The sequence below is a fragment of the Chaetodon auriga genome, chromosome 19 (assembly GCF_051107435.1).
Source record: "Chaetodon auriga isolate fChaAug3 chromosome 19, fChaAug3.hap1, whole genome shotgun sequence".
In the NCBI taxonomy this organism is placed as follows: domain Eukaryota; kingdom Metazoa; phylum Chordata; class Actinopteri; order Chaetodontiformes; family Chaetodontidae; genus Chaetodon; species Chaetodon auriga.
The window spans coordinates 14,848,972-14,871,433 of record NC_135092.1 but is presented as its reverse complement, the minus strand read 5'-3'; the positions used below and the strand labels follow the sequence as shown (position 1 = coordinate 14,871,433).

General features: G+C 40.0%; 1 protein-coding gene across 1 annotated transcript in view; it reads left to right on the top strand.

Annotated features, from left to right (window-relative positions):
- Positions 1-22,462, top strand: part of astn2 (astrotactin 2) — a 259,439-nt gene that overhangs the window by 94,455 nt on the left and 142,522 nt on the right. The window lies entirely within an intron of this gene.

The following is a 22,462-nucleotide window of genomic DNA, read 5'->3' as shown; positions in this document are numbered from 1 at the left end:
ATTATTTGGAAGCCTATTAGGATGTCGCCGCTTATCTTCTGAAAACCACTTTGAGTTGGTTTTTAAAAAATAAGGAAACAGTAATGCCAAATGACATGTTCTTTGCATTGCTGCCAAACGTTACCCAGAGAATAGAGTCGTGGATTGTTAATGCATTAAACTGTCCAGGTGGCTTCAATTTATTTTGATCCGTTAATTTCAGTATGACAGATGATACGCAACTGTGGGTAATTTAGATGTTCCACTTCGCTTGACCTGCTTACCTTTGTAATGAGGGAGGAAACACATACCATCCCAGGAAAAAATAAGAAAACTCCACGCCAAGATTGGAATTTATGACCTCTAAACGACTGTGCTAACCACTGAGCCGCCATGCCTCCCTGAGGAACGCCAGGCTGCTTCAAAGACAATGTTCCACAGTTCATTTCACAATTAATTTCCTCCAAGTATTTATGATTCAACATTCCGTATCCCATTTGCGAAACGTATTAAAATGTAGATTTTTTTTTGGTCTTACATCGTGAAACTGATGTAGACACCAGATACAGTGTATGGGTGTGACACATGAGGAATGCGATGGAAAGTGCCTTGAGTCAGAGGTGGATTCATAATTTGTGCATGATCATATTGGTTTTACATATTCATCATTCACATCCTGCATGGAGACCACAAACCCCTGCATCTAACCTGCTGTATAGGCTTACATTTATCTCCCAAGGGTGAGTGCATAAATAAGCATCACTTAAATTCAAAACCTCTTCAAGAGAATCATTTGACTTATTCAGAAAAGAAATACTGCTGTTTGTCATGGCAAGCAGGAGTCTCTGTATACAGTCCTAACCTTTTGCGGTTTGGTGTTTACGTGTTTTATAATAATTGCTGTCGGCTTACTCTGTTGGCTTTCTGTTTCATCCAAGATCAAAAGGCAGCACAATTTCACATTTGTGGGAAAATACGCAACTGTGTATGAGCACTTCTGAGATGTGGCATGCTGGTGACACGAGCCTGTGCCACAGCTATGAATTCAGCTCATTAGCAGGAATATTCCCGATAATTTTAATCAGACATGTTGTAAAAAAAATGCAGTCCGTGTCATTGGTCATACTCTTATGACTACTTAGAAATTAACATTGAAAATTTGACATTAACCGTGATGAGTTCACCTGCCCTTGACAGAATAACATATTATACTCTTGATCACTGTCACCTAAGGTAGATGCAAAATACAACACTGAACAATTTTTCATGCTACGCCCACTTGTTTATGTTGGGATTATTAATCATTCCAGTCACACAGCCAGTGGCTGAGAGAGTTTATATTCTTGGCTCTCCAGAACACTTCAGCTTGGCTTGTGCTTCTCTTATTTGCTGCTGAGGATTTAACTCAGTAATATTAAAGACTGTCTTGTGTCAACCCTCTGAGCAAATCATGCCGCTAAAATTAAATCCATGCAGGTCAAGCTCCTCAAAACTCTGTGAAGGACACTGCTGAGAGGCGTCCTCTCTGAGGTCAATGGTAAAAGAGTTTCCTTTGCGTGCCTATAATTAGAGGTGAATTTGTGTCCTCATTGCAGCGTAGGCCAGTACTACAAACATGATAATGGGACAAACACTTTAACCGAGGAGGAAACTCTATTAGTTGGATTGAGGTTAAAGGAGAAATTTAATTGGACAGACGCAGGTTCGTGCTGCATAAGTGAAATGAATGCATTGGCAAAGTGTACAACCAGGCAAAAGCCAAGAGGAAAGTAGATTATGTTTGGGCAGATGCTTTTCTTTTCCAATTTGCTACTTACCATGACCTTACTGTGCTGTGCAATAGCTTTTTTTCTCTTGCATTTTATGTGTGTTTCTGGTGGCTGAGAAGTAGATCAGGTAAAGTTTGCAAGTTCCTGTGAATTGTTTCCTTCACCAGTAAATTAGTTTTGGAATTGTAAATAATGCATAACTTTGGTGAAATGAGCTGAGGGCCACAGTATGGCCCAGTAGTGTTTGATATCACGGGGGATCCATGCCGGACAAATCTGACTAAGCAACACAGGCAGGTGGAGCTGAACAACATTGTGAGTGTAGTTCACCAGAAGTGACAAAAACTGAATAGGCATGAAACACAGGTTTGTCCCAATGAAGACAGGGAGGTCTTACCCATTTTCAAACGTATGTCAGAACGACAACCTTCTACCACTTGTAAGTGACTAATCGGTCAAATTAATCAGTTCCTTACCTTGAAACAAATGTACATCTTCCCAATGACATCATATCGAAATGAGCAACTTTAGATAATCTTCTTGTCCTTCCAACTGTGCCCTCCTTGAAGGGGACTGAGCACCAGAATGATTAAGGCAAGAAAATGTTAAGACACACACCTCCCACTCATGGAGGACCAAACCTTGGCACTGGTTCCTAAAAGCACCTTAAGGCTGAGATGATTTTAGTCCCATTTTAAATCTTTGGGCAAGAATCATTACTATCTCAGATACCACTGGGAAATGGACCCTCAGCTCCATATTGAAGGACTGGACATGTGTGTCCCAGAAATTCACACTTAGAAGTCCCACTTTAATACATTATGCAGTAGATCTTCAGGCTTGTGTGTCTGTGCTGCCACCATCTTGCAGGGGTGTAATGTCCCATTCAAATAGCAGAAAATGCCAGACTTTTGTGCTGTATTTGGATGTTTTAACAAAAGAATTGCCAAAACCAGCCAAGAGGGAAGAACATTTCACAGGTGATGAGATGTTTTAGAATATTTCACTGCAAACATTCTGAATTTGATAGATCACAATAAGTTATCCTTGACAATCACAACACTAAGTTAAGCTAACTTATGTCAAACAAGAATAAAAAGACGAGCGTATTTCAGGGCTTCCAACTCTTGACTGTGAGCCTCAGGCAGTTGACACTTTTCACACGTTCTCGCACCACACGACCATTTTCTCATGCGATGAAAAAGAAATTTATATCTGATAGCATCGTGAGACAAAAAGAAGACGCTGACAGTGCACGCACAGACAAAACAGAGCATCACAGCGCAACAGCAGCGCCGTGCAGCAGCGAGTTATTCAGACCATCAGGGGGAACGTGAGAAATATATACAAATGTATGATATTGTAATTTATTCTCGTGCATGCTGTAATCTCATTCAGCGGCTCTTCTAGCAGCAGTGGCTCTCACTCTCCTCTCACAGACAGCAGTGAGAGGGAGTTACTATGGCTACGAGGACGCTTTGTCCCTCTGTTGCTCTGAAACTTTCTCCTCATTTCCAACAGCAGGTGTTTAGGTTCCTATAATGACCTTGCATTAAACACTATAGGGCTTTTAATTTGGAATTAGGGTTTTTGTTTAGGCCCCAGAATCAAACCTGGCCACCGTGGTAATCGTTCTAGTACATGGGAAACAAGCACTTTTCATTTGAAACTTATACTGGGAGTGCTGGCAAGGCTGAGCTAGAGACCGCTCATTTACTGGAGGACACCAGGAGAGACCTGCTTTCTGTAGAGCTGTATCCACTAATCAAGCTGCTTTTTTGCTCGGTTTAACTCAACCCTCCCTTCTTCAGCTTCTGTTGAGAGACGTTCTCATTTGCAGGAATAATTTTCCATCCGCACAGGAGGCAGTTAACAGCAGCAATATTTGAATAGTTAGTTGTTCTTAAAGGCAACTAAATAGGCTACTAATTGAAGTGGTCTCAGTTGCCAGGTGTGAAGGTGTGAGCTGAAAGGTATTTATTGACAGCATCAACAATATTTCCAACATTTGGAAGATTTGCAACCAATGCTCTCGAGTCAAGAACATTTACAAAACTATTAGTTTAATTAAGTAAAGGTTATACTGGTCAGTTTGGCTAAAGGTCCATATAAATATATTGTAGAACTGCACCCATGACCTTATTCCCACTGACACTAATAGTTGTGTAGATGGTGAGTCGGAGCATACCATTTCATTCTGCCTTTGACGGAGGGATTCTCCAGACATGACAGGACAGATAGCTTCTAGGTGAAAGTTTTAGTTGAAATTAACAGGCCACTTCATGGGGTGATGTTGCCTTAAGTGATTTTATTTCAGTCATGGATATTTAACAATAATGAAATTTACTGCATTCAGAAGAGTTCATTTCAACCCCATGTCACAAAGGGATGCAATTATGCTTTCTCCTGTGATTCTTAGCCAGTGATTAACTTGATGGCTTTCATTTTCACTGTCATCATCAATTTGCTACAGTTTAAACAGTGTACATCTATGTAGGCTTGTTTTATATCAGTTTTGAGTCACAGTATACCAACGCCTAGACCACCGCTTCTCTAAATGCAGACCTTGGTTTGCATCCAGACTGAACGGCGAGTTAATCTAGAACCAGCCCATATCATCAACTGGTGGTCCAAGGACCACATGCCCATCTGGCCTGCAGAATATTAATGAATGCATCCAATGTTACTCACCAGTGTACAAATCCAGTCCTGAGAGTGAAGGTCTATCATCTTGCAAACCTCTGGCAACGAGCCAGAAAGTCTGTAATTCATGTTCATCCGCTCTACAGGTAGTCACAGTGAATCGCAAAGCTTGTCTATTAGATGCAAGAGGCATCACTTGGGTTTATTTTCATTGGCCCTTCTCTGGGTTGAGAAACTTGTGGCTTGACCAGACTGAAACTTATCTCTTTAGGACTGTCATCAACCTTAAAAAACAAACATGATACAGTTCATTACAAATCATCACAGTAACATAATCACTGTCTATATTGCAAATATCAGACAGTCAGACATAATTTATCTCCATGCCATTCAATTGGCATATTTCACTATTACAATAACATATTGACTAAATGGCACTGAACAATTTTCCTGCCTTGGTTGGGCAAATATAGTTCATTCTATTCTGTTATATATGTATTAGTAGTTTGAATAATCTGAAATTGTCAATGACCTACATTTTCATGCACTTCTGGACTTCTTGGCTCGAACATCTCCGTATCAGTATCATCACCAGAGCTGTCCGGTGTGGATGTCAGGGCCCTTTTCATTGGCAGCCGTACGATTCTGCACCAGGTTGGCTCTTCTTGCCTGGGGGAACCTTGCTTCCTTTGTCTGAGAAAATATGTGCATAAGATAAAATACGGAGTAAGCTCTTTTTGGTGCACAGTATGTCTTGTTAAATGAGGCTCTCATGGTTGATATTTCAGACTTAATTTACGGCTTCCCTATTGTATCCTGTAACGCTATCAGATGATAATGTTAGCTTGGAAGAGTTTGATAGCAAACTGTAGCTAACGGGTGAGCAAATTATGTTGTTTTACTTTGAGATAGGGCCCAATGTTTCTCCAGATTTTCACTCTGCATTGTCTATTTAGTAGTGATCAATTTAGAAGCAGTGAAATGATTTGTCAGATAGTGTCGAACGCGTTTTGATAACAGCATTTGAGCACCCCACCCTGAGCGTGACGTTAGAGGTAAATGGCCGCCATTTGAATATTGCCCATGGATCCGCACTCACAGGAACAAACAGAAGCGCCCTGCCATCTTCAGGATGTTCTCTGCCACGACCTGGATTGTGAGGAAGCCCTTCACCTCCTGCATTCAGTGGATGACTGTATGATTATCTTTCACACAGACATTCAGTCTTTCTCAAATGCCTTTTTTTTGTCGCTTTGTATTTATCTTGAAAATGAAGAGCTGCTTTTTTCTTACCTTTTTAAAAACGATGTATAAGTTAGATGATAGTTGACAAAGCCAAACTGAAGCTTGTGAGCTAAAGCTCGGCTTTGTCAACACGTGTCCTTTTCATGGGTGGAGGCAGCACGGAAGCTCTTGTTACAGGAAGAAAGTTGAGTGATTCAATTTGCGGCCTCTGCCTTTTCTGTGTTCTTCCTGTGTTGTTGTAGGTTTACCCTTTAGTGCTTCAGTTTCCTCAAGCATTAAATAGTATATGTGTGTGTGTGTGTGTGTTGTTGAGTATAGAATTCAAAATGTAATAAGAAATAGGCCTTTTCATGTGGTCAATTTATGATTCACTGAATTTAGAGAATGCTATATGCATGCATGCTTATGCTATATGATCATGTAGCCTAAATCATTATCAGGATATGAGATTTTTTGTCATATCACACAGCACGATTACAAATGGCAGGGACAAAGTGGTAATATTAGACAGACAGCAGGCGAGAAGAAGAGGAGCGCTTCTGACCAAGACGTCTGACTGGGAGGTAACGACATGATGTGTGAGGGGTCTGCATCCAGCAGCACACACAGTCAATTCCAGAAAATGCACATTTCTTTCCTCGAAGCCTGAGAGATGGGGGAGAAAGCATGCCGCTAATGGCCAATCTGTGAGCCTGCGGGGCTGTCTGGATTGGAGATTTTCCCAAATCTGCGTAGGAGTGGGAGGAAGAACAAAAAAAGGTGCAGTATAGAAACACACCACACTAGTGCTTGGTTGTCAAGTATGACTGCCTGTAGTTTAGAAGCCAATGTGCTTTAGTTAACTTGATTCACATTTACATGTGAATCAAAAAACACAGCTCAATATGTACAGAGCTGGAAAACTGCAATAGCAGTTTTGTCTACTCAGCTAAACCCTGCAGCTGTTCGTCTTCTCCCCGTGTCCATGAACCTGCATGTTCAAATTTTGCTTTGTAGCAACATTCATCACTTCCCTGTCAGCATGTATTGCCCTACTTTCTTATAAGCACCATCTTATACCTGAAAATGTTATCTCATGCACAGATTTTATAGTTAAAGTCACCACCTCCACTCTCCAATTTTCCCACCAGAGCAACCACTTTCAGAATATATCAATCCCCATAGACTTCCATATTAAAATGCCAAACTTTACAGCAGAAATAAACATACTTACATCCTGGTACAAAAACCAGTCTTGGTCTCTATGGCTAATTTCCCCATTCATGACATAAAACTCTCGTTTAAATTATAATAAGGTTATGCATGATTATGGGAATGGCCACTTTGAGTGACAGCTGGCCACTAGATTTCAGCAACCAGGCTTCATTCAGTCCGGCTCAGCTCCACCCACGCTTCACCTCTTTTTTGCATTAGCTGGCAGTTAGGTGGAGTCAGGTCCTGCCAATATGGCAACAGCTGGAGCCACTGTCACTGAGCTTCACAGTGGCTCTTCAGAAACACAAGGGTACCAGAAACGCTACTGCAACTACTACAAAGCTGCATGTTCTGCTTTTTTAAAGAAATCTTTTGTTATCATCTTCTTAATTAAAGTGTGTCCAACCCAGTATTACATGGGAAAATCAAGATAGACACTCATCTGCCTCATAAAGATGCATACATGTGGCTAGAGTAAATGTAATTGACTGTATGGAATGATTTGTTTAAGCGGGGCCAGTTACTCTGTTGTCACTGAACTGCCCAATCAATGGCCCCTTTCTTGCTTCAGAGAGGTTGTTGCATTATGCTGTCAAAGCATATGAGTCAGTCATTTTCTCATGCCGTGTGAAGTTTGGAGAGTGGTTGGTTTTCATGTTTTGTTCTGTGTGGAATATTCCATTATAGTGAGATGCACTCTGAAGCCCTTTCTTTTGTAGTCCTACAACCCCCCTGGACATGCTTTTTTCCTGCTGGTTCTAATGATCTGGAATTGACATGCTGTGCGCTGCTGTTCGTTGTCCCCCCTTCCCTCAGATGTCTGAACAGGCGAGCAGTTCATCTTAAACTTTTATACGTCTCTGGTTCCTTGTTCAGTGCTGTGATTTAACCTGTGGCTGTGTCTTTATTTCCCCCATCGACTTCTACATGGCATTACAGACACTGAGAGTGGCAGTTTATGTTGATTGTCTGGAGATGTACAACGCACTCTCCTCCCTCCCCAGGCCTATGAGTGGAGGACTTTGCTGTAGTGTTGATCTCTCCCACACGTTATGCTTGGTGTGAGGGCCAGAGCGTCGGTCATTTATGGCCCGCAGTGGACAGAGCTCTTCCTGCTCAATGTACTGTGCACATCAAAGAGTGCTGTGGGTAGTAAGAGGCTATTTTCGTGTGTTATGCTGTCAAGCCACACTCAAGCCTGGAGTTGGCAAGACATGTTTGCGTTTTTCTCTCACCTAAAATTGCCACCTTAAACCAACAGAAACCACTTCGGCCGTAAGTCAGGTTTGACAATGGAAACATATTTGTGAACGATGTCCGATATTAAGACAGATTTTATATGTTCTGTCATTTCGTGTCATATAGGACCTGCTCTATCCTCAAACATGGATGCAAAATATGCATTTCACAATATTCTGTGAAAAGCCCATATTGAACCCCCACAGACGGCGATGCCTGTGTTTGTAAAACAAATGTAACCAGCCAGCCAAGTCTCAACACACTGTGATTTTGTCAAATATTAAGATTTGTCCTTAAAAAAAAAAAGTTACTTCCTTATTTGCATGCACCTCTGCACATGTTATTCCCTGCTGTGGTGTTAATGCATTTCCATGTCCTGGCTAGAAGCTGTGGTAGTGTTTTGATGTGTCACAACGAATACTTTGGCTCATTACGATGAGGATAACCTTATGGTTATTATCCAGCCTTTCTCCTGTTTAATTGATGCTTTGAAGTAGCACATGAAAGTAGTTCTGTACTGTCTTGTGTGTGTGTGTGTGTGTGTGAAAGAAGAGAGAGAGAGCGTGTGTGTGTGTGTGTGTGTGTGTGTGTGTGTGTGTGTGTGTGTGTGTGTACACATTCCATAGTGCTTGAATTCACTCTGTGCTCAGCTTCACTTTCAGCAGTCCTCAATCTTCACTGCTGACAAAACACAGTGATTACAGCTGTGGGTCTGCAGCCCTAGGGTTTCTCTACATCAGGCCATACAGCTGATCTACTGCCAAGCCAGAGCAGGGTGTGACTCAGTTTTTCTGTGTGTTTTGTGCGTGGAAGACCTAGACACAAAAAGAGATGGATTACGCACATCTATTGATCAGTATGACCAAGCTTCTCTTCTCTTTGTAATCCTCTGTTCATATTATGAGTAATAATTTAGTAATTGTGTGTTACATTGCTGGCTTTATAATGCAAAAGCCTCATGATTCATTTGTACTTCACTTCAAAATTGCCAGATTTTTGAAAAAGAACCAAGCAATTTGAACCAATTTTCACCCAGATTTTTATGTAACCTTTTGTAGTTTGAATCCAAGAAGTCACTGATCACCACAGTTTACAGCAAACTAGTAAATGAGGCCCTCTTGTGATAAGGACAGCTCAGAAAATGACTGTTTTGTATTACTGACTTAAATCAGATTTTCAGCAGTTTTTTTTTACCAAAATAGTTACCAGTAAAGATGTAAAATACAATGAAACATAAAGTTTTTAAGCAGTCATAAATCAGGGGGTAAATTTGCTGAGTTGAGTAAGATACACACCATAGAATTAACTTGAAATCTATTGAACCTAGTCGACTTTTTTCCGATAACTCCACCCATCCCAATTTTAAAAAGCATAATCACATAATACTTCCAAGACTGATATTCCCATTCAATAATCCTAAATTAAATGAAAATCAATATCACCGGGATAGACTCTGGCTTTGCTCGAATCCCAAATATTGATCCTGCTCTGTGAACCGTCTCACTGCTCATAAAAATGACATGACGCTTGCCCTCTGTTTCTCCTCATCGAAGTCACTGGATCCCAGGTTCCAACCACTGCCAGGACTTCTTGCAAATGGTTTCTGGCCATGTGCACACAAGAAGAGGAGTGGCTGCTTAATGGGGTGTGCACGCTCAAGTCGAACTTGGGCAGGCCGGACCCCAAGTTTGTGAACGTGCTCACCAGTTTCCATAACCAAAACATATAGGCTTTATGCCTGTGTGTAGAGGCTGTCTGTTGTACTTAAAGGACCAGTGTGTAGGATTTAGTGCTATCTAGCACACAGAGCAAATTGTAACCAACTGTATACCCCTCGACTCATGCTTCCCTTTCCAGCCCTGTAGAAGAACAAAGGATGGCTGCAAAAACTCGCAAAAACATGAAAGGTGCTCTCGAGAGCCAGTGTTTGATTTGTCCAATCTGGAATACTGTAGCAACATGTCCATGGAGGAGGATCCGCTCTGTCCGTAGACATAAAGAGCTCATTCTAAGGAACCAAAAACACAACGATTCTTAATTTCAGGTGATTATACACCAGTGAAAACATGCTTATGAATATTACATTACATTTCTACTGTATTCTGCCAACAGATGCCCCTAAATCTTACACACTAGTCCTCTAAGACGTCTTAATGCTGGTTGAAGTTCAGTGGAGAGTGCAGTAATTTTGCTCAGTTAATGGCGAGGAGCAATATTTATTAGTTTATTCAGAGACGTGTGGCAGAGGTTGAGCATGCTGCTTGTGTTGACACATGGAAGGGACGCAGAGTAAACAGCTATGCAGGAGGTTATCCTCTGTCACAGCCAGCCATCCCTCTGCTGTCTGGCTGAGACGAGCTCCAGGAGCAGCCGCTGATCCTTTGGTTCTCCATTTTTAAAGGATATTTTGATGATGTTGGCCTGGCCTTGAGCTGAGGCAGGTTAAGTTCCACACATATTTTATTTTTCTGTACACACACTACTGTCCTCTGCTCTTTTTCTGCCAACCCTGCCTCATAGAAATGTTTATATAGAACTAATTTGCAACTGTAAAGACATTTTGAAAAGTAATGCCACCCAGGTTACATTTTCTGTTGACACAAGGAAATGTTGTTAATTAAGAAATCAGGTAAACTGCAAAAACTTAATAGTGAATGTATCATTTAAATGTTCATCAACAACATATTTCATTTATTTTCCACCGTAATGTCCAATCTTTAACTGCAGTAGCTTCTCATAGTGACTACTGCATTATTGATCTTTTTATGGTTGTGTTTAGGCACTCATAGCACTTGGTTAAGGTTGGAGAAAGCCCTTGGCCCTTAGATAATGGTCTTGGTTTAATACAGAAAAAGTCAGTACATTGATTCAGGAAACACAATGTGATTATCAATATTTAATTAAAATCACAATGTTTCCCTCATGTTGAACAAAGTGCTTCCACCCCAGCCGCCTCTTTGTGACTCAGGTGCGATATGTACAAATTTAGCCCTTCAACCATTCAAAAAAAACAAACATTGCCTGTGAATATAATTCAGAAATGATTACCTTGGTCAGCACAATGTAATTAGGACAACAATTCAGTAATATGTAAACATAATTTGTAAGAGACGGGGTTGTTTTCTGCACAGTCTGTCCATCATTTCATTGCTGGCTACACAGTCAGAGTGATCCTGTTTCGACTGCATGTGTGAACGCCCCTCATATATCAGATACAGGTCATGTTCAAGACTTTTTTAAAAAAGTAAAAACAGCCACATTTTTAAGCATTGTAAATTTGCCAGTAGCAAATTCAGAATTGTTCTTCACAGCCCACCTTTGAGTATAATCTGATGATACCATTACTTAGTTCTTACTACCCTCTCTGATACTTTGACTCAAAGAGTCTGGGGAGATTCTTTGAAGTTGCCTACAGCGGTAGCATTGACATTCAAGAGGCCGATGATTTCGTGGTGTGTGTTTCTTCTTTATTATATGTACTGGTGTTGTATTGTTGAGAGAAGAAAAAGGTATGAGGCTTTCGTTCTTATAATGTTTTACTAGAATAAAGTTTATGTAGAATTTAGGCGCTCAACCGGAAAACAAATGACACATCAAATGCATACAATGTAGTAACAAAAATGACCTTAACTTCAAAACAATGCTAAGTTGACTGATGGATAGATGCCTGTGAAAGTTATTTCCATCAATATGCAAATTTCGTGTGCGGCTCGATAATGCTGCTCTCATTTGAGTGACACTAGTGGAATAAAAAACACACATCGCACGCACTTTCTCAATGGAGTAATTCTTATTTGCAGCTTAGGCTTTTAGATCTCCTTTAGTAGGGATGTGAGTTGCAGCTCAGGCTCTAACATTAAGGACGGTTTTACATGTTGGTTTTAGCTGAGAAGCTATAATTGTTCATAATTCCAGTTTAACCTTTCACATTTTTGCATCTTAGAAGAAATTCTAAAAACTGCAGCCACTGAACTCAACCCACTTGGAGGCCTTTCGCACATTATTTCCCCCTTTTGGATTATTAAAATCACCATTGTTATAGGAATGACCTTTGGCTGTATATCACTCAGAAGATATCCACAATGTCGCCGAAGGGATCTTTTCTGCTGCTGGATATATTGACAATACCACCCTAGTTTCAGCTTTCCTGCAGTGGCTGCCTTTTCTTTTTGGATTGCTTCTAAGATCTTGTTGTATCAGGCCACAGCATGAATTATCCGTTGCTGGAGCTGCATTACTCTGACCTTTTAACTGCCTGTGAGGCAGACAGTTCCAGACTGTCCTAAAGCAAGATCCACTATCTTATCCATGGTCTAAAATATGGAGTTCAAGTAAGTGAGGAGCCTGAAGACAAGATGTTTTGGAGTTATAATGTATATACTCTACAAACTATAAAATCAAGTCTCACCTCGAGTTATGAATATGACCTTCCAGTTTGCTCCCTTTCATCATTGTTCTGTTGCAGAGTAAGCTTAGCTGGCTGTGACCACCAGACTGTGTTGTCTTCACGGCCCTGCTGGGTCCTGGATCGCTCCGCAGTGGCTGAAAGGCTGTTAGACTCAAACTTAAACAGATGAAAAGACAAACAGGTTAACCAGCAGTGTCAGAAATGAAAAAAGATCCAAATGTCACTGATTAATCAAAATACAAAAAAGGGAGAAATGGTGAATACAAGCCCATCCTTTTTTTCATTCTCCATTTTGAATGGCTGCAGTGGCAACACTGTTTTGGGTGACAGCTGCCATCCCATGCCACCCTCCGTGGCTTTACCACTGCACAAGCTGGCTGATGAAAGGTGAGAAAACAACATACAGCCGGGTGCCAAGGGCCACTGCATCTGAAATTACCCTTAACAGCCTGTCACACCTTCTCAGCAATCACATATCTAAAATCCCCGAGTGGTCTCCACACACTTTACCATTTGCTTATTAGCTCCAAATTGGCGGACCTGCTCTCGATGCAGGAGAGACACAATAAAAAAATATTGAGGGGAGTGCACAAACACTGAGCCCACTTGAGTACAAGAGCCAAGTAGTGCCTTATTAAGCCTCCCACCTTTTCAAGTCTTTTCTCTTCCATATAGCAGGTAGCAACTCATAAATTTAGGTTGTAAAATGTGTCGGCAGGGCTTATATTGTGATGCCCTCCGTAATAACTTTTCAGTGTGCCGAGGTTGTTTGTGTATGTATAACAGGATTGTGTGTGTGTGCAGGGCTTTTAAAAATACAATGTGCAATGGCAGAGTAAAACAGCATTGATTAGGATTATTTTGGATAGGCTAACAGAGAAATGGGAGACTGAGAGATGAGTAAGAGACAATTAGAGACAAGGAGAGCAAGACCGCCATGACATGTGGGCATCCTGTACCAATATGCAGTTTCTGCTTAAAAAATAGACAGACTGGGATGGACAGAAAGCAGGTTGTGCATCCCGGATTTGTCTGACTTCCTTGTTTACAGTGTTGAATCCCTTTGCTTGGTGCAGCCTGGCTAGATGGAGCACCTCATGCCTCCAGGTCGTGCTTGTGTGTTGCTCCCAGTTTGACCAGAATAGAGCCCTAATTTCTTATATCATTCTAACATTCATCAAACATACAGGTGTGGAATGTATCCAGTTGTTCTTAGTAATCGGCATCTAAGTTGTCAGTGGACACAGTCAAGTTGCAAACTTGTAATCACATCTGCCCACATGTACTTTTGATATATTTTTCCCGCAAATGCAACTCAATGAATTTGAATTCTCAAATTTGCTCCTGCTGCCTCTCAGATGCTGTCTTGTGCATTATAAATGGCAAATTTACATACCCTCACTTTTGTATGAATGTAGATGTCAGTTTGCATTGAGTTTGAGTTGGAAATATTTAGCCTGCTGGTGTCAGAAAGCCTGACTGCTGAATGCAGCTGTGCCTTAATGTGATTACTAGTTGCTGAGCCATGCGGGGACTGGTGTTGCTGTCAGCTTAATTTACTCACAAACACATTGTCACAGACACATGTACTCAGCCACACATACAGCATGAGTATGCACATACAAAAGCATATACACTGTACAGTATACTGACATGAGCTGACATTTAGCTGCAAGTCTAGCAGCCATAAGTCAAGGCAGTTCGTCATACTCAGAGAGTCGTAAAAATCGCTGAGGTCACATTGAAGTCGCGAGAGCCATCAGTCACATGCACACGTATGCATATAGCAAATGAGAATACAGAGTCATGTATATACAGTATTTATGAGCACAATAGCATCCGGATGCACATGCCACCTCTCAACATACAGTACATTCTGGCAGATTCAAGATCAGACATCAGCATTTGCTCCCATATGATTGTTTATTCACACAAAGACAGAGATTATTCACTGTTACCTCTCAAAGGTCTGTCCTGTCATATTGTTTGGCAGGTAGGAATGAATGCTGTCCATTGGGCTAAATTCATAAAGGCTCATAAAGGCTCTGTAAAATGCAACACATACACCTGATTTGCTCTCATTATACATAATGAGTCATAGGGATGTCCAGCTGTGTTGAAGAACATCTGCCCAGCAACACCCAGCAAGTGTTTTTGAGGAGCACTGTGTGTCCTGGCAGCTCAGCTCAATGGGTTCTGTTCTGTAGCTAACTTCTATGTACAATTTATTGTACAATCCATACACTATTAATTTCAGCCTTCTTTGTACTGTCATGCACTCCATCACTCCTGTAGAGTTACCAGCTACAAAGGCTCCCAGCACATAATTCACCTGCAGTGTATATAGTTTCTGTATGTTTGTTTGTTTGTCTTCGTATTTGCCTGTATATCACTTCACCCTGAATATAATGACTATATGATATGTGTGTGCAGTGGATGGCATTGATTCAAATTCTGCAGCTTGACCAGTAAATTTGGTACTTTTTTTTTTCATACTAGTTCACAGCCCTGCATGTTTTCCATCTGCTGTACCCACAGCTGGTTAGCTGGTTCAGGTGAATTCAGCCAGTCAAGAGCTTGAAGTCACCAGTCAGTTGTGGACAGAGTTAAATAACTGATCTAGTACATCCATCCGTATGCCCCAAGATGAGATGCTGATGAGATTTTTTTAAGTGTCATTGAAAACCAAAGACCCAGATGCCTTGTTCCATTTAGATGAGCCACTATGATATGTAATAATATGTTTCAAATATGCTTTGACATCTGTGTTATATTGCACAGACTCCAATCTCCTAACCTGTGTTTTAGCACGTTCACTACAGCATAATGTAGGGCTGTCACTGATGATTTTTAAAATGAAAGAATAATTTATTGATGATTTTTCAGCAAATTGATGAACTGTCTATTCTATAATAATAATGTCAAAAAATGCAATTTCTCAAAGGTGAACAAGGAGACATATTTAGATTATTTTAATTTGTCCAACCATCAGTCCAAAACCACACGATAGAAACTAACCAAGAAAACCAGAAAATATTTGCATTTGCAAGGCTGGAACAGGGCAATCTCTACAGTTTTGATTAATTAATAAAGTCTTGATAATTAATCTATTATAATAATTGCTACTGAAATCTTTTCTGTGAATCAGCTAATGTATTCATTGAATAAATATTTCAGCTCTGCCATGAGGGGGAAATTCTATGATGCCATGAAGTAAGAACAAGGAAAATTCCTATAATGTGTTTTGTATTTTTCAGTGAAGGTTGCGATCTGCGTCTTTTCTGACTTACAACCTATCTTCACAACACCAAGTCGTCTGCATAGAATCAACTTTTCCCGTGTCCCTAATCTATAGTCCCTAAAAAAAGCCCTTTCAACTCTTTATTGCCTTGATGATAGATCCATTACATCCACTCATAACTTCTTGGCTGGTCTTTGATATTAGTTGTTGCCGAGTTTCACCAAATGTAAGGATTACTGTCCTGTCAGTCCTGGAAGCCACTTCTTTTGCAACACCAATAGGCTCTCTAGCCTAGATACCGTAGAAATCAGGGTAGTGTCTTCAAACTTGAAGAGAATAAATCAAGATACAAGTATTTATAGTCACAGTGTGGTATGAAATTCATGGTAATGTGAAGAGTATTGGAGTTTAATGCATTCTCGCTCTCTCAATCTTACTTCATAATTTTTAAGAGTAGATAGGGCCCATTAGGTTTGCTGGTGTGAGCTGTTTTCTGTGCTGGTGTAAAATACAGTATATCATAGTGCTACCAGAGTGTGATGTGCCCTCCTCCTATGCAGAAGATGATTAGCTTTTACTATTCAGATTGAACTCATCACCTCACCTCCCTGCTTCCCCATAACCATTAATCATTCTCATTACAGGAAGGATTGGAAAAGAAGTCTACTTCTCTCTCTCTCTCTCTGCTGTATGAGTGTGTTCTTCCCTGTATAGCAGTCAACAGCCACTAGTCACACTGTCTCTCTTTCTTTCTCCTTTAAGCCATTTTTAACAGCAAATCGCATCATCCTTGCTTCAGTATGTAATTGTGACATCTCATTCTCCTTTTGCCTGCAAAGCATTTGTTTGTAGCTGTTGTCTTCTTTCCCTTTTCTCTGTTCTTGTCTTATTTTTATTCATGCGCTCGCTCTTACATTTACTATCTGCTTCCTCTGCGGAGGCATTTCTCCATTAATCAACTCATGAATTAACATATTAATAATCATCCATCCATTAGCTAAACTCGCTTATCTGTTGGAGGGTCAGTGAGTGAAAATATGAGCATACTAGAAGATAAATGGATTTTGGGAATAATGTCAAGTGATAATTAAAACTAAATAATTTCCTTTCCTTAGGAAGCATTCTTTGGTGGACTTATTATTATTATTAAAGAAACATACATCATCAAATTCCTGATTTGCTTATTCATTGATTGTCTTCTAAAAGAACATCTGCAATTAAATTAGTAATTAAAATAGTAAAAGGTTATGCTTTAGAATGATGTATAGTATTTAATATTTCTTTATTTTGCATTTCCTCTTAATTTTCTCCTTTTTTTGCATTTGGATTTAAATGTCAAATGCTCATTTCTCCACATTATGACACAATAAAAACCATATCTAATCCTTTCTGTGACTAACTGATGTGCCTTCTGTTTTGTCTGCGTTTGTAATTTGAATCCTGCACAAAACTATGAGGCGAGGTGGGACTTTATAGGCTGGTAGCGTATGCATTTTTGCACAGAAAAGCATGCTGTTGTTGGGAGAATGTTAATGATGACAGCAGGTGCCATTTCCTTATCAAAATGAGGAAGTCAATACAGGTGGCTGGGAGGAGACTGTATGAATAATGTATTATTGCACCATTCCAAAGTGTTGACTGAATGTAATTTAGAAGTAATTATAACACATTTTAAGTCTGGATTTCTTCCTGGGAGTAAAATTGGTGAGGTGTTGGATGCACTGTTTTGTAACAAAACATATGGAGGGACAGTAGATTGACAGATGAGAATGTGAACAAGACCTAGAGGACTTCAGGACTGTGAAGGGGACTGTAAAAGTGAGATGGGTGTGCCCAGTAATTGAAATTTGTAGTAGCTGCAGTTTAGCCTTACTGTTCTGGGAGTTGTTGTTTTTATGGGACATGGTTTTGGAGGGAGGAAGAAAAAAAAAAAGCAAGATCGAGACAAAAGAAAATGGACTGAAAGCGGAAGAAACATAGTGAGGAGGGAAGAAAAGCAGTGAAATAGAAAAGACCCAGGGCCAAAGACTTCTGCACCTTGTTTCAGACGTATTCTTGTGTGCGTTATTTATCAAACCTGTGCCTTTGCCTGGGAGCACAATTCACCTGTCATCTGGATTTCACACGGGCAGTGTCTGTCAACACAGCTTTTGTGTGATCAGTGAAACGTTACTCTATCCTTTATGCATATGTAGTTGAGGGAGGATCATGCAAATGTTAGAAATATATACTGGAAGAGTGGTTGACAATCTCTGCAACCGCTGAGAAAGTGCAGTTGTGCGAAGGCCTATGAAAGGTATGTTTTAATGGTGTTAAGAAAGTGTAAATTGCCAGCTCTCTGTTCAAATCAGCGGCAGACAAAAGGTGAGCGCATCACAAAAAAATGTGCACGGGAGCAGCACCAACACAAGAGGGCACAGAGAGCTGTGACTGCAAAGTTATTAAACTTGAAATTGATTTTGATGTTCGCTGAGCTGCTAATGCACCATGGCAATTGCTCTCCTTTGATAATTCACATTCACATGTTGGTGGCTGTTTCTTTTCGCATCCTTTTTGTCATTCCATCTCTTTTCCATTAGTTAAAAAGTCCATGCATTTACTGCAGTGACTTTGCAAACCTTTTATAGATTAAGATTATTTCTATGCTTTGAAACTAGTGAGTGTTTTTGAAAATGTTGCTTCATTAATGAGTAATTCTATTTCAGCATCACTACAATATGATCGCTCCTGGAAAGCAGCTAGAAGGCAGCCTGAATCTCTGATTGTGTAATTAGCTCATGCCTTCGTAAATCAGATGCTAATCTGACGCAGGTTGCAAGTGCAAATTTAATGGCAGGCTAATTTGTGCTGTGCTTTCATGTGTGTAACTCTGGTGGAGAGCGTAATAGTACATGACCTGCGTACATCTACGGTCTGTGTATTGCAGTAGCGTGCTTCTATTTTGGTGGCAACCTTTTTGTGCTGTAGACCTTCAGAGCAGAGGATGTTTTTGCAAAGTGAGGGCATTTTGGCCAGTCTCCGTTTCATCAAGGGGCTTTTTAAGGTTATAAAGTTTATTAAAACAGCCAAAAGTAAGTCATTTGTGTTTTTTCCACGCATTTGTTTAATCGCAGCAAGACTACAGGGATGATAATACAGTACATGCTCGCCTCTCCCTCAAGAGGTTTAGGTTTATGACAGATTTTTATTGAGAACTTTCACAGCCTTAAACGCACGCAGTTATTTCCCAGACATGTCAGTCCCCTATAAACTCGAGTGCAGCCTCAGATGTTCAAGTGGGGCCCTTTTCGGATCCGCTGTTCCTCAGGGTGATCAGGTTAATAAGACACTAAAACTGTGAAGCTTAAGCTTACAAAAACAATTTAAACTCCACACCTTTTTTTTTTTTTTTGCTGTTTTATATATAGATCTGGTGTTTTAAGATTCTCATTGTGAGGCCTTTTATCTTCTAAGCCTGCTGTCTTTATTTTATGTTTTAAAGCACTTTTTCATGCAATTTAATACTATGAAGAGTGCTCTACAAAGATTTTCAGTGTCTTATGAGAGTATATGTGCCCTCAGCCTCTGCTGTGCCATGTCATTCACCACAGTTAAACACATCACCTTAACTTGCATTATGACTAAAAGTTTTAGAATTAATAATATAGAAACAGATTCTTTTTTTCCAGCCTGGTTCTTTAAGATCACTCAGGTATTGATCTACAGAAAGAGACGTTTTAATTACTTTCACAGTGTGAGACTTCTTTTTTTCTAATCAAAAAGCACTTATCCCCTCTCTCAAAGTCATTCCAGGTCCAAATCAAACGTGAAGACCGCATGAAGTGCCTTGATGGTTCTTCTGAGTGTTTATTTTCAGGCTGCATTCAAAGCTGAGATGTACATAGCTGGAATTTTTAGATAAGGCCCGAAGTGCTCTCTGTACCTGGACTGCAAACAGAAACATCTCTTCCCGATTCCAGACCCTGAGAGAAGTGTTTGACCTTTTGAGTGATGCATGTAACGGTGAGGTAATGACTGAGCTGCAGAAAATACACGCATTGCAATAAAGGACGTCAGATTAAAACTGTAAAATGAAAATACACTTACGACAGTGGACGGAAGGTTGAAGAATTCAATGAATGTAGCAGTGAAATATGTTTTTTCATTTTGTGTTGAGATCGATTTTTCCACGCTGGTTTTCAGAAACAGCTCCTCCGCGAGAGCTTAGAGACAAAACAATGCTACTGTGTTTCAATAAATGAAGCCTGTTCTTTGTGAGATGTTTAAATTAACACCTATTTTCAACAGTGTGAACAAGCATCATTTTTAGGCTGATCTGCAAAGCTGTCATCGCGCTGCCACTGTTCCTGTTTCCCTTCCTCAGTCTGTCTTTGTCTCCATCCGCCACCTCTCTGGGCATGTTCTAACACGATGCATAAATTCAGAACCAATTTTACACCACATTGCCTTGGCTTCACTCTCCAAGCTCCGCCAGCCTCTCGCACTCCAAATCCAACTCGACTCTCAACCTGTTTAAGTGCACCAGACCAAAAGAACGACTACAACTTTCTGCCTGCCGCTTTTTACACAGGTTTAATAGAACTTTTAATCATATCTAAAATCTTTATGGAGCAGGCAAATTTTCATGAGTTATGACATAGTGTTTATGAAGTGAGTAAAAGAGGGAAATTGTACCAGCGTCACTCTACCTTTGCCCAGGAATTATGGCTGTGTCCAGTGAACAAGGGGAGAAAATATGTTGCTCTGTGGTCGTGGTTGAGATAAGCAACACTACTTTTAAAAGGGAAGGTGTGATTTAGAGGTAAGGAACAGATTTCATGAATACGAACAGGCTAAGGGAGCGTTGTTCGTGTATCCCCTCAGGACTCTCATGCCTTCCTGTACTTTTTTTTTTTTTTTGTTATTCATCTATTTACCTCTGTGTGAGTGTACCAGCTTAGAACCACCTCTAAAGGTTGGTGGTGTTCATTTACTTTTGACCCCTGAAATACAGCTACGTCTTCATATTCTCCCGTGTGCAATATTGTAACTAATAAGTCTCGCCTCTGTAAGAAATCATTTTTCTCCCATCTCATCCATTGCTCCAAACCACAGCAGCAAGAACAACAATGCTTGCCTTCTATATTAGTTTTTATAACTTTAGTTTTTCTTTTAAAGCATGTCTTCATCTGTCATTTGGTGTTGCTGTCTTAGGTTTTGCACTGATTTTATTCTGAGATCATAGTAACGTATTAGATGATGAGGTCTCCTTCAAGGTTTCACACAATGCTATCTCCCTGAATCAGTCATTTCAAGCTGTGAATGTGCCATCCATCCACCCATCCATCCACCCATCCATCCCTTCATTAATCCATCCATCCATACATCCATTTTTAGGAAGAAGCCATGTTTAATTTGAAACAACAGTCTATTTATGATGACTAAATAAATATATAATCAGCGATGAAATGATTGGAAATGGTCTTAAATACAAACAGAAAACCAAGCTGAAGGAGGAATGAGACATTGCTGCTGGAATAATAGTTAAGTTAAAGAAAACATTATGTGAGAATTGAATAGGCCATTACATTGTCAGCTGCAAACAATGAAGATGTGTGGATGAGTGATTGCAAACAAAAATCAATGTAAGCTTTGTTTGCATTGTTTGCGTAGATGCATAGATGCAGTAAAGAAGCATAAAATCCCATCAAATGTTCAAATTAAATGCAAATAGTAAGCTAAATCAATCTTACTCTTAATCATAGAGTACATATTACCTCAGCTAACGCATTATTTATCAGGACCAATGATTTATTGTGCACTGGCTGTAAAACGTGTCTCACAAGGTTTCCTGTCATCCCTGGAGCTCTCTTAAATTTAAAACAAAAAAAATATTTTAGCTATTTTTGAATTGTAAAGTTTGTGAGTAGAAATCAAGGATTTTTACTTTTTTTTTTTTTTTTTTTTAATTTTACTTTTAGCAGATATTTGATAGACACAGGCCCTGATCTGACTTTGCAAAAAGAAATCCATCACCATATGCGGCTGAAGGGAGTCCAAACAATTTACTTCCTCTCAGTTGCAGTGTATTTTTATAATAATGTGCCATGAAAGATACAATTACAGCACTTAGAAGTGTCACCAGGACCTGTAATCATCCCTGTGGGGGTTAAGCTTTTGACTCTTACAGAGGAGTCGATGTTTGAGCCATTATCAACTGTCCTCATCATGAGCATCACTTTTTCTTTGACGTGCCGACCCTATTGTGCATTTTTGTTTTAGTTTTCTGTCAGAGGTTGAAGCGTCTGAGATGCTCCTTCAGCCAAGAGAAAAAGATTGATTTAGTTTCTGTCCGTTTTCCCCGTTCCACTCTGAGAGATTAGAAGTGTAAGCACTGTGATCCTGAGGAATATTCAAGCAAAACATTTGCACAACCATGATGAAGTGACATTGTCATTAGCATTTTTTCAGGGCATGACCTAAATGCCTTTAAAACAATGCTGATGATGAAATGTGTCGTGTGATTTACAGTAATATAATTATATTTACACTAATACTCTCTAGTGGACATTTCTTATCAGGTTTAGAATGCAGTTCAAAGCCATCCACACATGTAAGGTTATTTTAGATTACTTATTTATTCATCAGTGGCTGAACACTTTGCAAATCTCTGGCTATTATCACTTGGTGGCGCCCCCTGTGCACTTAGCAGGCGTGTGTGTTTTGATGTCGCGCTGGCAAGGCAGCACAAACAAAGCCTCTTAA